We start from the raw sequence: 13799 nt of genomic DNA on the forward strand, positions 1-13799 counted from the left end.
ACCATCTGTAATGGGAACTGATGCCCTCTTCTGGCCTGAAGGTGTACATACAGATAGAGAACTCAGAAACAAAACATAAATAAATAGAAATCTTAAACAAAATCCTCAGGAAAAAGATTCAAGATAAGAAATGATGGTATACACTGGAAGGAGAGGCCCATTGGACTTGCAAACTTTATATGCCCCAGTACAGGAGAACGCCAGGGCCAAAAAGTGGGAGTGGGTGGGTAGGGGAGTCGGGGGGAGGGTATGGGGACTTTTGGGATAGCATTGGAAATGTAAATGAGGAAAATACCTAATAAAAAATATAAAAAAAGAGAAATGATGGTATATGAGTTCTGATGGTGATTTCAATACTGCACATAACTAACCACTTGGCGTCTTATAGAAAGTAAATTATTTCTAAAAATAATTCAGCAGTACTAAGTCTGGAAATAGAAAATGGAATGAGTAATAGAAAATTAAGGTGATAACTAAGCCCCTCAGAAGGTTCTGAGCCCTGTCTCATTTTTTTCTGATTAATGTAATATAGATATTGAGGAAACTATAAAAAGTAACATTTATAATATCACCATTTGGAAATAATTGTATGCCTCTCTATTGTCTCCACACCTCCCTGCATTGCCCTCCTTCTCGGCCCGCATCCCACCACATATTAATGTGTGCAGGTAGCCACGGAAGCTGTCTTTGTCCTAAAACAGACAAGAACTGAGCACAGCATCCCTTGCTGTGGTTGTTAAGATCCATCCTTTGGGCCAGTGGGTGTGGAATCCGTCACTGTCCTCCCAGGTAGGCATCTACATTTATCTCTCCCCTTCTCCAGGAATGGCCATCTTTATGCATATTCCACTTAAAAAAAACCAGATGAGAATTTCTTTGGCTTGCATGTCTGCTCTAGAGTAACTAGATCTCAATAAACACACATGTTCAATTTGACCAAACAGCTCTTACAAATCATGTAGCCATTTACATTCCCATAGACAATGCTTATAGTCACAATTCCTGTTAGTCTGTTTTCTTAAATTTACAAGTCTGAACTATATACATGTTGGTTTGGCTTATTTTTCATTTTCTGATGACTAATATTCTGGCTCATCTCATCATGGGCATTTAAAATTAATTTAAAGTCACTTCTTTCTTTCTTTTTTCTTTTCTTTTTTTTTTTTTTGGTATATATACTTGTATGGGTGCTTTTCCTGCATGGATGTCTGTGCACCTCTCATGCGTCTATAGAGGCCAGAAGAGGGCCTGGAATTACAGAGAGTTGTGAGCCATCCTGTGGGAACTAGGAATCTTACTGGAAGAGCAGCCAGTGAGTGCTCTTAACCACTGAGCCATTTCTCCCACCCCTCTTCACAGGTATTTGAATTGCTTTTATTTGGGGCTGGCAAGAGGATTTAGTTGGTAAAGACACCTGGCACCAAGCCTGGTGATCCGACTCACTTGGTAGAGAATGAATGCCTGCCAGAAGTTGTTCTCTGAGCTTCCTGCACATGCATCTCTCTCTCGCCCTCTCCCCTCCCCCTCCCACATTAAGAAAATTTAATTTCCAATTGCTTGTTTGTGTCTTTTGCCCAGGTCTCCACTGAGGCTCTTTATCCTTTATTGAATTGTGAGACCTAGCACTCACTACACAAGCATCTATCACTGAGTGGCACTAGATAGGAGATAAAGAAGGATGGGGGTTGGGGGGGAGGAGACAGAGACACGCACAGAGAGAGATCCCTTATCTAATTTCTTTCTTCGTTTGTTTCTTCTTTAAGCATGACTACTAGCAAGCCACAACCAACCCCCAGACTGATCACCAACCACCAACCCTGCCTCTCAGGGCCCTAGAATTTATAGACCCGCTGAAAATCTCCCAGAATTCTATCTGCAGCGGGCAAAACCATGCCTCTGCTAGAGCAAGAGGCAGATCATAGTCAGCTGGTGTGGACAATCTGAAGCAGCCCCGAATCCCTCCACCTGGGGTTAAAAAGAAATCACATCCTTGTAATATTTGTGTGTTTTCTTAAAGAGACCAAAATTCCAGAATTGTCACTATACTGGTTTGTCTAATATTCATGGGGTCTTGTTTTTCTATTCAGGTTTTACAGTTAATTTATTGCTCAATTTTGATTAGGATTAGATTGGTATAAATTTGTTTAACAAAAGTATCTTGCTGAGCTTTCTGATGCACACCTTTAACCCCAGCACTCTGGAGGCAGAGGTAGGCGGATCTCTGAGTTTGAGGCCAACCTAGTCCTATAGAGTGAGTTCCAGGACAACCAAGGGGCTACATAGATCCTTTCTCCAATGAGAAAATAAAATAAAACAAAAAACAGACAAACAAAACAACCCACTTGCTTTCATACTTCTATACCTGCCATGACAAATGATACCATACCACATTCTCGGTGGCCCAAAACAGAACCTTTTTCTGTTCTGGAGGTGGGGTGTCCAAAATCAGTGTTGTCAGAGCTGCTCAACTTTAGAGATGTTGGGGGGGGGGGCCCTTCCTGGCCTGAGGCATTCTTGGCTGATGGCAATATAGATGTATACACTCTTCATCCATTTTCACATGGCTACCTCCTTCTCTTCTGTATCCTCTAATAAGGATACTAGTTCTCAGATGGCCTGTCCTGAATCCAGTTCATCATTAACTAACTAACTAACTAACTAACTAACTACCTTAGTTACTGTTCTATTGCTGAGGAGAGACACCATGACCGAGGCAAGTTATATAAAAAAGCAAGAAAGCATTTAATTGGAGGCTTGCTTATAGTTTTAGAGGGTTAGTCCAGGACCATCATATTGTGTGGTGTGTGTGTGTGTGTGTACACACATATATACATATATATTATATACATATATGTTATTTGATTTAATTTCAAATGCTATCCCCTTTCCTATTTTCTCATCCAAAACCCCCCTATCCCCTCCCCCTCCCTCTGCTCCCCAACCCACCCACTCCCACTTCCTGGCCCTGGCATTCCTCTACACTGGGGCATAGAGCCTTCACAGGACCAATGGCCTCTCCTCCCATTGATGACCAACAAGGCCATCCTCTGCTACAAATGCAGTTGGGGCCATGAGTCCTACCATATGTTTTTTGGTTAGTGGTTTAATCCCTGGGAGCTCTGGGGGTACTGGTTAGTTCATATTGTTGTTCCTCCTATGTGGCTACAAATCCCTTCAGCTCCTTGGGTCCTTTCTCTAGCTCCTTCATTGGGGACCCTGTGCTCAGTCCAATGGTTGGCTGCAAGCATCCAGCTCTGTATTTGTCAGACACTGGTAGAGTCTCTCAGGAGACAGTTATAACAGGCTCCTGTCACCAAGCACTTGTTGACATCACAATAGTGTCTGGGTTTGGTGACCGTATATGGGATGGATCTCTAGGTGGGCCAGTCTCTGGATGGCCTTTCCTTCAGTTTCTGCTCCATACTTTGTCTCTGACTCCTGACCATCATATTGTTGAGTGTGGTGCAGGCATGGTGCTGGAGCAATAGATAACAGCTTACATCCTAATCCACAGACAGCAGGTAGAGAATGGGAGTAAGCTTGGCACAGGCTTTTGAAACCTCAGAGTTCTCCCCTCAGTGACACCCATCCTCCAGCAAGAGCATGTTGTTGTGGGGAATTCACCAGAGAAGACTGCCTGGACATGGGTTTATTAGCCAGCCGGCAACTGTTAGGTGTTAGGATCAGGATCCAGATGTAGGTCTGAGCCTTTCTGAGCTTCTGAGCACAAAATCCATGCTCTGGGTTAACATACTTAAGTTAGCAAGAACAGGAGAGATGGCTCAACGGTTAAGAGCACTGACTGCTCTTCCGAAGGTCCTGAGTTCAAATCCCAGCAACCATATGGTGGCTTACAATCATCCGTAAAGAGGTCTGACGCCCTCTTGTGCATCTGAAGACCGTGCTCTTGACCGCTGAGCCATCTCTCCAGCCCCTGGCACTTTCATCATGAGGTTGTTGTGCTAAGATCTGGGGTCCCATTTAACACCTTCTAATTCTCAATCAGTTCATCAACGGGGAACCAAACGTTCAAATATATGAACCTTTGGGGCCATTCCCCTGCCAACCACCACAAGTACAGATCCAAACCCACCTCTTTCCGAGCAGCTTACTTTCTAAGGTTCCAGGCAGACATGAACCTGAGGTGAACACTATTCAGTTTACTAGTGCCCTTTTCAGAGGTGACTTGTCTGATGCACCCCGCTGAGTCCCCATTCCCCACCACACCCTAATCTTATCTCCCTCTTTATTTGTTCACCACTTGACAGTCTAAACAGTAATTCACTTATCGTTCCTTTCCATTCCTTCCCTCCAGCCTTGAACTTCTTGAACAATGAATTTGGTCCATGTTGCTCCTAGGGTCAACCCAAATGCCCACAGTTTGAAGTAGCTATGCGTTGTGTGCTGAGTCAGCGACTAAGTCTTGGACTTGGGGTTCCAGGCCACAGTGGGGCCTGTCTCTGTCCCTCCTCACTCAGCTGATTGTCCTGCTCAGAATCAGGGGTAATCTGTGCCATTCACCTGCCCACAAAAGCTCTGTAAAGTGTCTTTTTCTTTCTCTGTGTATGAAAAATATGCACATGTGTGAGGGGTCCTTGTGTGGGAATTCAGACAAGGACATTAGACATCCTGCTCTGTTATTCTCTTTTATTCCCCTAAAATAGGGTCTGTTACTGAAACTGGAACTAGGCTAGCACCAGCAAACCCTAGCAACCCTCCTGTCCCTACTTGCACAGTTCTGGGGTTATAGGTGCTCTTAGCCACACCTAGCCTTTTTCATGGGCTCCAGAGATTTGAACTCAGATTCCCATGTTTATGCAGCAAGTGCTCTCTTACCCACTGAGCCACCTCTCTGACCCTTTCAAAGTCTCATGTTGTACCAGGTTGCTTTGCTAACTATGCAGTTTTCTCAGTTAAAAATGAAATTACCGGGATGGCGAGATGGCCCATTGGTTAAGAACACTGACTGCTCTTCCACAGTTCCTGAGTTCAATTCCCAGCAACCACATGGTGGCTCACAACCATTTGTAATGGGATCTATGCCTTCTTCTGGTGTGTCTTAAGACAGCTACAGTGTACTCATATACATAAAATAAACCTTTAAAAAAATGAAGATACCATTGGCATACCTTGAGAGCTTTGATAATCAGTAAACACTGCGACAGAGGAAAGCAAGCATTGCTTCTCCAAGCTACTCATCTGCAATGAGTATCTATGTGGACTATGTCTGGTTTTCTCTATATTGGGGTTGAAGGTCTACTATGTGTGCTGGCTAGTTTTATGTCAACCTGACAAAGTCATCAGAGAGGAGGGAACCTTAATTGATAAAAATTGTGTCCATACTATCTGGCTGTAGGCAAGCCAGTAAGGTTTTTTTTTAAATTAGAGATTGATGGGGAGGGCCCAGCCCATTGTGGGTGATGGCATCCCTGGGCTGGTGGTCCCTGGTTCTCTAAGAAAGCAAGCTGAGCAGACCATGTGGAGCAGGTTGGTAAGCACCACTTCTCTGTGGCCTCTGCATCACCTGCTGCCTCCAGGTTCCTGTCCTGCCTGAGTCCCTTCCCTTGCTGCTTTGAATAATGAGCTGTCATGTGGAACTGCGAGTGAATAAACCCTTTCCTCCCCAGGCTGCTTTGGCTATGGTGTTTCATCACAGCAATAGTAAGCCTTACTAAGTAAGACACTACGATCACAGCTTTGAGTGCAGCAGAGACCAGCTGATCAGAGGCAGGGAGAATGTAGATAAATGGGCGTGGTTTTGACTTATTCCCTTCAGGGATGGACTATGGTTTGTTCTGATCTGCAGAAACAGGCCCTGCCAGTTTCTATTAGTGCGGCAGGCACTCCATAATGAATGAATAGCTGGATGGAGAACCAAATGGTCACTTCTGTCACTAACATTCACTTCAACGGTAAACAGACCAAACTTACCTAAAATCAGGCCTGCCTTTCACAGAACAAATGTTTAAATGCTGTCATTCTTGCTTTCCAGCTGCCTCTGACACTGTAGTTCTTGTATGTATATTTCATAGCCTTCAACACAGTGTAGGAAATCTTGTTGATAACTGGATATTATCATTGACAGCAATGACCAACACGATTAGAATGTAGTCAGATAAAAAGACCGCAAAGCGCCTGGCCTGGTGCTTCAGGCCTGTGATCCTAGCTACTTAGGAGGCAGGAAGATCAAAAGGTCAAGGCCATCCTGTGTACAGGTTGAATTTAAGATCAGACTGAGCAATTCAATGAGATCTTGTCTTTTTAGGCAAGAGGGCTGGGGATGTGGCTTAGTGGTAGAATACTTTTCTAACATGCAGCAGACCTGGGTTCAGGGCCTAGCCCTGCAAAAGAAGAGAGGCAATCAAAGAGAGGGAAAGTGCAGAATAGAAGCAAAGAGAATGCAATCCAGGCAGCAGGCACAAAAGCCACAGATGCCCATCTGCATATTAAAACTAGCTCATGAGGGGTATCACAGGGCATGCCTGGGGATGTCTTCAGTGTCACAGGCTTGGCTTGTTAACTCCCAGTTCTGCCTGGCCTGGAAGCTCTGACCATTAGCTTGTTTTGGACCAGAACTGAGGCATGGTGTTGGAATATTATGACAGGAGGACATTAGTTTCTAACGACTGATTTTTAATCATGAGTGCAGGTGGTGATGGAGGCTAGAGGGGCATTTGATGCCCCGGAGCTGGAGGTATAGGTGGTTGTGAGCCACCTGATGTCGGTGCTGAGAATCGAACTTGTGTCCCCTGGGAGATAAGGACCCATCTCTCTTTAGCTCTAGACATTATGATGAATAGGCAGACCGAAGCTGTGATCTCAGTAGCCTGACAGACTGAGGAGTGAGTTTTCAACTACAGTGACGGCCTTATCTAAGATGTGTGAAATATTTAAGGATGATAACTATTACAGGGTCTGAGGCTTTGGACTTAATGTGAAAGCACTCATTTTTTTTTTAAATGCATGTGGTTTTACATTTGCAATGTCTGAAAAAATATGTAAATAGCGAATGTTTAACAGTTCCAATTATGAGTTTAAACTTAGGTTTATTGGTATTTGAGTGACTTTGGTCAGGTTTTTCATTAGCTACTGTGCTTGTGAAAGTAAACAGGCTGTGTAGACTAAGTTTGAAATGTCTAAGGTGAATTGGTTAAGCATGTAAGCAATGTTTATAGAATTTACTGGTTGCAGGGAGCAGAGAGAGCCCAGTCAATGAAGTTCTGTGTTGATGTGTGCTGTTGACATAGGCACGCCATGTCAAGGACCCCAGAGCCTCAAACCCATGAAGGAATGGCAAAGCCTTCCTCTGGTCCAAGTGTGGATATTGACAGTGAGTGTAGAAAATGTCCATCATAGCTTCCTTCCCCTAGATATTTACCGCCGAACACTGCTCCTCCACAGAGACCATTTCTACCAACATTAGCTGTGTCCTTGATGCAGCTGTATACCATGAGCCCACCTCCTCATTTATCTGCAGTGACTCGGAGCCTCCTTGTTCAGTCGTGGGCGATAACCCCACATCCCTTTTCAATTGTAATAAACATGCTGAGCTTCGGGGTGCTATGGTTTCTCCTGCAGAGAGCCCCTGCCCACCCAACCCCAGCTCTGACTGTGTCTGTCATTTCCTTCATTCCCTCAGCACCCTAGTCAGGTCCAAGTCCCTGGGGCCATGCACGGACATAGCAACTGATTAAAAGTTTATTAAACGGGGCTGGTGAGATGGCTCAGTGGGTAAGAGCACCCGACTGCTCTTCCAAAGGTCCAGAGTTCAAATCCCAGCAACCACATGGTGGCTCACAACCATCCACAACAAGATCTGACTTCCTCTTCTGGAGTGTCTGAAGACAGCTACAGTGTACTTACATATATTAATAAATTATCTTTAAAAAAAAGTTTATTAAACTAGTTTATTTGCTGTTTGCTTCTCAGAACAGGACCTGACTGTGTACCTGAGGCTGGCCTCGAACTCTCAATCTTCTGCATCAGCTTCCTGAATGCCAGAACTATAGCTGTGTACCACCCATTACGGTTTTGTTGATAGTTTTTTTGTTTGTTCTTTTTGTTGTTGTTTTTGGTTTTAGTTGTTGTTTTTTGTTTTTGTTTTTACGACAGGGTTTCTCTACATAGCCCTGGCTGTCCTGGAACTCACTTTATAGAGCAGGCTGGCACATTACATTCATAGCAATCCATCTGCCTCTGTCTCCAGAGTGCTGGGATTAAAGGCATCTGACACCCATTAAGTTTTTAATTTATTGACCCATGTGAGTTTTAATAAAGGTGCTAATATCACCTGGTTTGTAGCTATAAAACAAGAATTATAATTGATCATAATGACAGTTATAGAAGGCTGGGGACATGACCCAGTTGGTAGCGTGCTTTCTATCCTGTTTGATAGAGCTTGAGTTTGAGCCCCTAGAATGCACATTTTAAAAAAAGAGTTGGGTTTTAGTAGGACACACTTGTAGTTCTATAGGGTGGTGGAGACAGGAGGACCCCTGGGGCTTGCAGGCCAGCCGTGCTGTAGCTAACTAAGGAAGCTCTAGGCTCAGTGAAAGAACCTGTGACAAAATTAAGGTGGAGATGGGGCTGGAAAGATGGCTCAGTGGTTAAGAGCGTTAAATGTTTTTCCAGATGTCTTTGAGTTCAATTCCCAGCAACCACATGGTAGCTGACAACCATGTGCGCATAGGATCTTCCGTTGCCCTCTTCTGGTGTGTCTGAAGACAGCTACAGTATATACTCACATATATAAAATAAAAAAATCTTAAAAAATAAAAGGGGGAAGAGTTCCTGAGGAAGACCCTGTACAGTGCCCTCCACACATACTCAGATGCATAGGTACATGTGTGTGCATACCTATACACTCACGACACAAACTGGGTTTTAAATGTACAGATTTAATAACAAAGGCATCCCTTCAAACTCAAGGTCCTGGCCCTCAGTTGGTCCTTCTCTGGTCCAGGGAACAGGAAGTATTCAGGCCACCCCAGCCTAGAAATTCACCTGGAGCACCAGCATTGAAGAGCCACGGGGAGGTACTACACACTGGCATGCAGAGCACAGACACCCCCACCCCTGCCCCAAGGCCCCCCGGCCTTTCTCCGGCACAGCAGTGAGATGAACAGGTCTGGCCTTTAGCCAGAGTAAAACCATGGGAGTGTCCTGAAAATTGGAAGCCTTCAGCTGGTGGGTGAAGGACAGGGACCTGGGCCACTGTAGAGGTTCCTAGACTGAAGGTCAGTCACGTGACACTCTGTTGGGTCTCTGCATAGGATGAGTTTAAAAAATACTTTCAAGTTTATTATCTGGAAGATGAGCTCTTTTTGGGTAGATAGTTTTGACAAAGGCAGTATAATAAATATGTATAACCACACGTTGATACTGGAGCACCCCTGAAAGGATGTCATGCTAACACCTTGGCGGCATCCTTTATTCAAGACAACTGAGATCTGCTTTGCACCCTGCTTAAACAGCATCATTCAGTATGCAGCCTTTTGAGTCTGGCTTCTTAGCTAAATGCATGTGAGAGGCACCTTTTGTTAACAGCCCCGGAAAGTGCATTCTGGGAAGAACAGCCCATCTTCTCTATCTCCTGGCCCTCTGGCCATGTCTGTTCCCACCGCACCCCCCCCCCCTCCAACCCCTGACCCCAGCCCATCACACATGCACACACATAATAAAAATTTTGAAAGGAAAAGCTGAACTCTATACCCTTTTTAAAAAGTAATTTTTATCCTACATATATCCCACCTACAAATGTGGAGCAAATTCGCACACTTAGCAATTCTGAAAAACTAGAAACAGCCAAGAGCCTAAGAAGGAATTGCTTTAACTATGGCACAGCACACAGTGGAACACTGTGCAGCCATGGAAACAGATAACATAGATGGATACATGCTGACTCAGTTTTACTGTCAACTGGAAACATTGTAGAAAAAGAGTATCTTTTTTTTTTAACATTTGCATCCCATGAAAGTCATTGTAAAATGTAGATAATAAAGGTTTATTGAAACAAACAAACAAAAAGATCAAATTGAACAACAGTATGGCTTGGAGGTAATAGTAACAACTATTACCTCTTGATAACTACAAGCAGTCAGAAGTCATTCAGGACTAATGCAGATGGCAAGAGTTCTCTGACAGGCCGTGTGAGCGGTGGATGGGCTACTCGGGTTCTGGGTGGGTGGGGGCCTCCAGGTACTCTTCTCAAAGTCAAAGCTCAAGTGAAAACTCTCCTTCCTCCCCCTTCCCCCGAACCCCTTTCTTTCCCTTCCCTCTTTTCCTTTCTTGCCACCCACAAAACCTGAGTATCTGACAGGCCTGGGACTTCAGGAAAGGAAGACTTTCACGCTGGGAAATGAAGGAGAACCAGGGCTAAAAAGCAGGAGAAGCCCAAGGACTAAAGCTAGCCTTCCCGGCTCCTTAAGAGCACTGCTGGATCTCCACACCCATCTGTCCAGCAGAGACCCTGCACATCTGCACAGGTCTGTGGAGACAGCCCATACCCACTATGTACATCTGCAAGAGCGTATGGATGAGCAACTGATACTGGACTTTCTAGAGCCTTGAGTTGAAAAGGCTCCCCTGAGACAGCTTAAGGATAGTAAGCCAGTGTAGGGTTAGAAATGAAGGCAAAGCTGGGTGGTGGTGGCACACATCTTAAATCCCAACACTCTAGAGGCAGATGTGGGAAGATCTCTGAGTTCGAGGCCAGACTGGTCAAGAGTGAGTTCCAGGATAGTCAAGGTTACACAGAGAAACCCTGCCTCAAGAAAACAAGCAAACAGAAAGAAACCAAGGCAAGGTGCTTGTAGCCCATTGGCTTTCTGGTCTATGGCCAGTGGCCTGGAGGGTACTTGCTGGTGTCCCCTGTTGGGGTGGGGTGGGGCGTGTTAAGGTCTCACACCTGGTGAACTGACCAGATCTGACAGAAATGGGGTCCAAGGACACTGACACCACGGTGGCCTTGGAGAGGCCTGTTGTTTCCTTCCCACATAATCACTTTAATACTGAGTGTTCACACTTGGATTCGCATGGCCATTCAGAACGCGTGGCAGAAGAATACAGAGCAAGTGGTCCTTGTGAGGAGCAAGCTGGCACCCCAACCTTCTCGATGGCCTCAAACCTGCTAGGGCCTCTGTGCTAGATCTATAGGCAGCATGAGAATGACCAGTAGCCAAACCCCAGGTTGGTCATCCCTCAGCTGTGGTTACAGCGCCTGCATAGCTGTGCTGGGATCAGTCGTCTGAGGACATTGAAAGGGCACTGTCAACTGGCTGTTTCCTGTTAACGGCTTCCACTGCAGACCGTTGTGTGTATGTAATGCATGTACATATGTATGTATGTATGTATGTATGTATGCATGCATGCATGCATGTGGGGGTTGCTCTCCCTATTTTCCCTCGAGTATCAGGGCAGGATGAGAAGTACCTTTGGGCTTGATCTCCTCCCTCTCATTGGTTAGCAGATTCAACCTGCCTCCAGGACTCTGAGGCATTTCTTCCGAAGGGAGTAGGCTTAACTGAGCAATGTAACAAAATGTAGAGGTGTGAGCAGAGAAACAGCAAAGGGTGGCTTATAGCCTGAAGTCACCATGGGGACACTTATCCCCCTCAAATACTGAGCCACTCCTCATTTGGAAGAGGTAAGGGTGGACAACTGATGGGGACCTCAGTCAAGACACGGCCCCGCTCTCCCAGCCTATGCAGTGAGCCAGGCTGTTCACTCCACTGCCTGACAATGCCACCCTGGCCCTGCTTCCCTCTAGTTAGAGCTTGGCACAGTGCGCTGGTGACTCAGTCCTCTCTGTCCACAGGTCTCGGTCAATGGCCCCTTGCACACTAAATACGCTCCATCCACTTCTTTTAAAACGTTTTATTCAATAATATATATACTTTTAAAATAATATGTAACTGCCCATCATGCCATACACTGCTCCCATCCCGTCTGTGGAGTCTGTGGTCAGCTAGTCCTTGGGGTTTGCTGGAGCGACAGGCGACCATGGGATGGGTCAAGGGCACGGGGAGCAACAGTAACCAACAACCATTTTTGCATACCCTTCACATTTCCCATGCTTTCTGGGTCGGGAGGAAGTCAACAGGAAGCCAAAGGCATGTGAACCTTTTACATTCGGAAGTGAGGTCTGATTTACGGTGGTGGGCTGCCCTTCGGGTGGTCTAGTTCCTGTTCGCCAAGCCTGCCACCATTTTGTGTCTGCTCTCGGGACGTGATCTCGCTACACGCGTTAAGACGTTTTGATTTGGTTCTTGTTCTGCTTATGGAAAAGTGGGAGGAACCGCAACAGACCTGGGGAGAGAGATGGGAGGAGGGGAAAGAGGGCATTAATCAATCTGAGGCAGAGAGGCAGGCCACCTGGGACAGGGCACAAGCAAGCCTGTCTTCTCCACACTAGAGGGGACACTAGATAGGCATGAGCCCAGGTCTTCAAGTATCCTCTTCCTGCTTTTTGACCCCAACAGAGGCCTGGCCTTCTTAGAGGAACTCTGGTCACGTCACAATCTGTTCTGCCCTGTCCTTCAAATGTAGGTGCTTATGCAGATGCCTGTGAGCATCCTGCAAGCCAGACAACAACAGGGCCAGCCCCGCGCTTTCTCGGATCTGACCCATTTACTGAGGACATCTTGAGTTTAGGAATCAAGTGACTTGGAGTTACTCAGGGAAAAAGGCCAAACCCACTATCACTGTAGGGCAGCAAGTAGGCTTCAAATTTCCAACCCACCTCTGCAAACTAAGCTGTCTGGCATGGCCTCCCCCATACCCATCATGGTAAAGCAGGTGGCTGAGGCCCGGGACTGGATTTTAGAGAGCTCAGTGTGGAAAGCACCTGGCATCGGGGAAGCTGGCCCAGACACTCTGGGTCCGTTAAGGAATGACATTGCCTCAGAGCTCTTCAGCTGTTGTCCAAGGGTCTAATCACCGGGGATCCGTTAGGGAAAACCTACATGCATGTAAGACCCACGTCATCAGCCAAATGACAGTGGCCCACACTCACATTTGTGTTGTAAGTAGTGGTGGAGAGGGACTTTTACAAACGCCCGAGCCTGGGTCCCAAGGTTAAAGTCATGCGACAGAAGCAGACAGTTCTCAGAAGCAGGGGTCAAGGGGTGCCACTGGTCTCACTCCTAAGGAAATCTCCACACCAGAGTGACAGCCTCAGCCACCACAGGTCTTTGAAGTTCCAAGTTTATGGCCCATCCCCATCCCCTGAATGCAAGTTAAGGTCCGAAGCAACGGTTTGTCTCCTAGTTGGGAAGGCCAGGAATTGTCAACAGAAACTTTATTTAGGAAAATGGGATTTGACACGGCACCACATCAGTCATCCAGGGCTACACGGAGGAACTGGGTTTGTAGTGTTCCTTTGGAAAAAGACCACAACACAGGCAGTGTTTTTTCCCCTGCAAACAGAAGGCTCCTTGGTTCTTGAAGATTATCCAAACTTGCCACTGGATAACAAGATTCTGTCCCCAATTCACCATTTACATCAAGAAGAGCCACCAAGTGGAAAAAACTGTTAATTTATTGATTCAAAGTTTGTTTTTTCTTTTAAAAATCCCCAATACATGCAGTTCAGGGTCAAGTGTCACATTTGTAGCACATTGGTTGACACAAAGTATGCGTCTGCTGTATAATCCATCCTTGCCAGGTTCTACAACCAAGACCGCCATAGCAAAAGCAAGCACTCTTGGCCACCTCCCTTGGGCTTATTTTTTAAAGACAGAACCCACTTCAGTTTTAATTTATTAAGCTCCCTGACAAATTCAGGTTCTTGTGTGCTCAAG

At 45.8% G+C, this 13799-nt stretch overlaps 1 protein-coding gene across 6 annotated transcripts in view; it reads right to left on the reverse strand.

The window, feature by feature from the left end:
• Positions 1–9983: 9983 nt before the first annotated feature.
• Positions 9984–13799, reverse strand: part of Csnk2a2 (casein kinase 2, alpha prime polypeptide) — a 42773-nt gene continuing 38957 nt past the window's right edge. For 5 of the 6 annotated variants that reach the window (XM_017312556.2, XM_006530641.4, XM_006530643.3 and 2 more), the window contains one exon: positions 11860–12306. The gene's annotated coding sequence lies outside the window, so the exon portion shown is untranslated. Of the gene's footprint in view, positions 12307–13799 lie in introns of all 6 variants that reach the window. The other variant, NM_009974.3, reaches the window with a different exon arrangement.

The sequence above is a fragment of the Mus musculus genome, chromosome 8 (assembly GCF_000001635.26).
Source record: "Mus musculus strain C57BL/6J chromosome 8, GRCm38.p6 C57BL/6J".
NCBI lineage: Eukaryota > Metazoa > Chordata > Mammalia > Rodentia > Muridae > Mus > Mus musculus.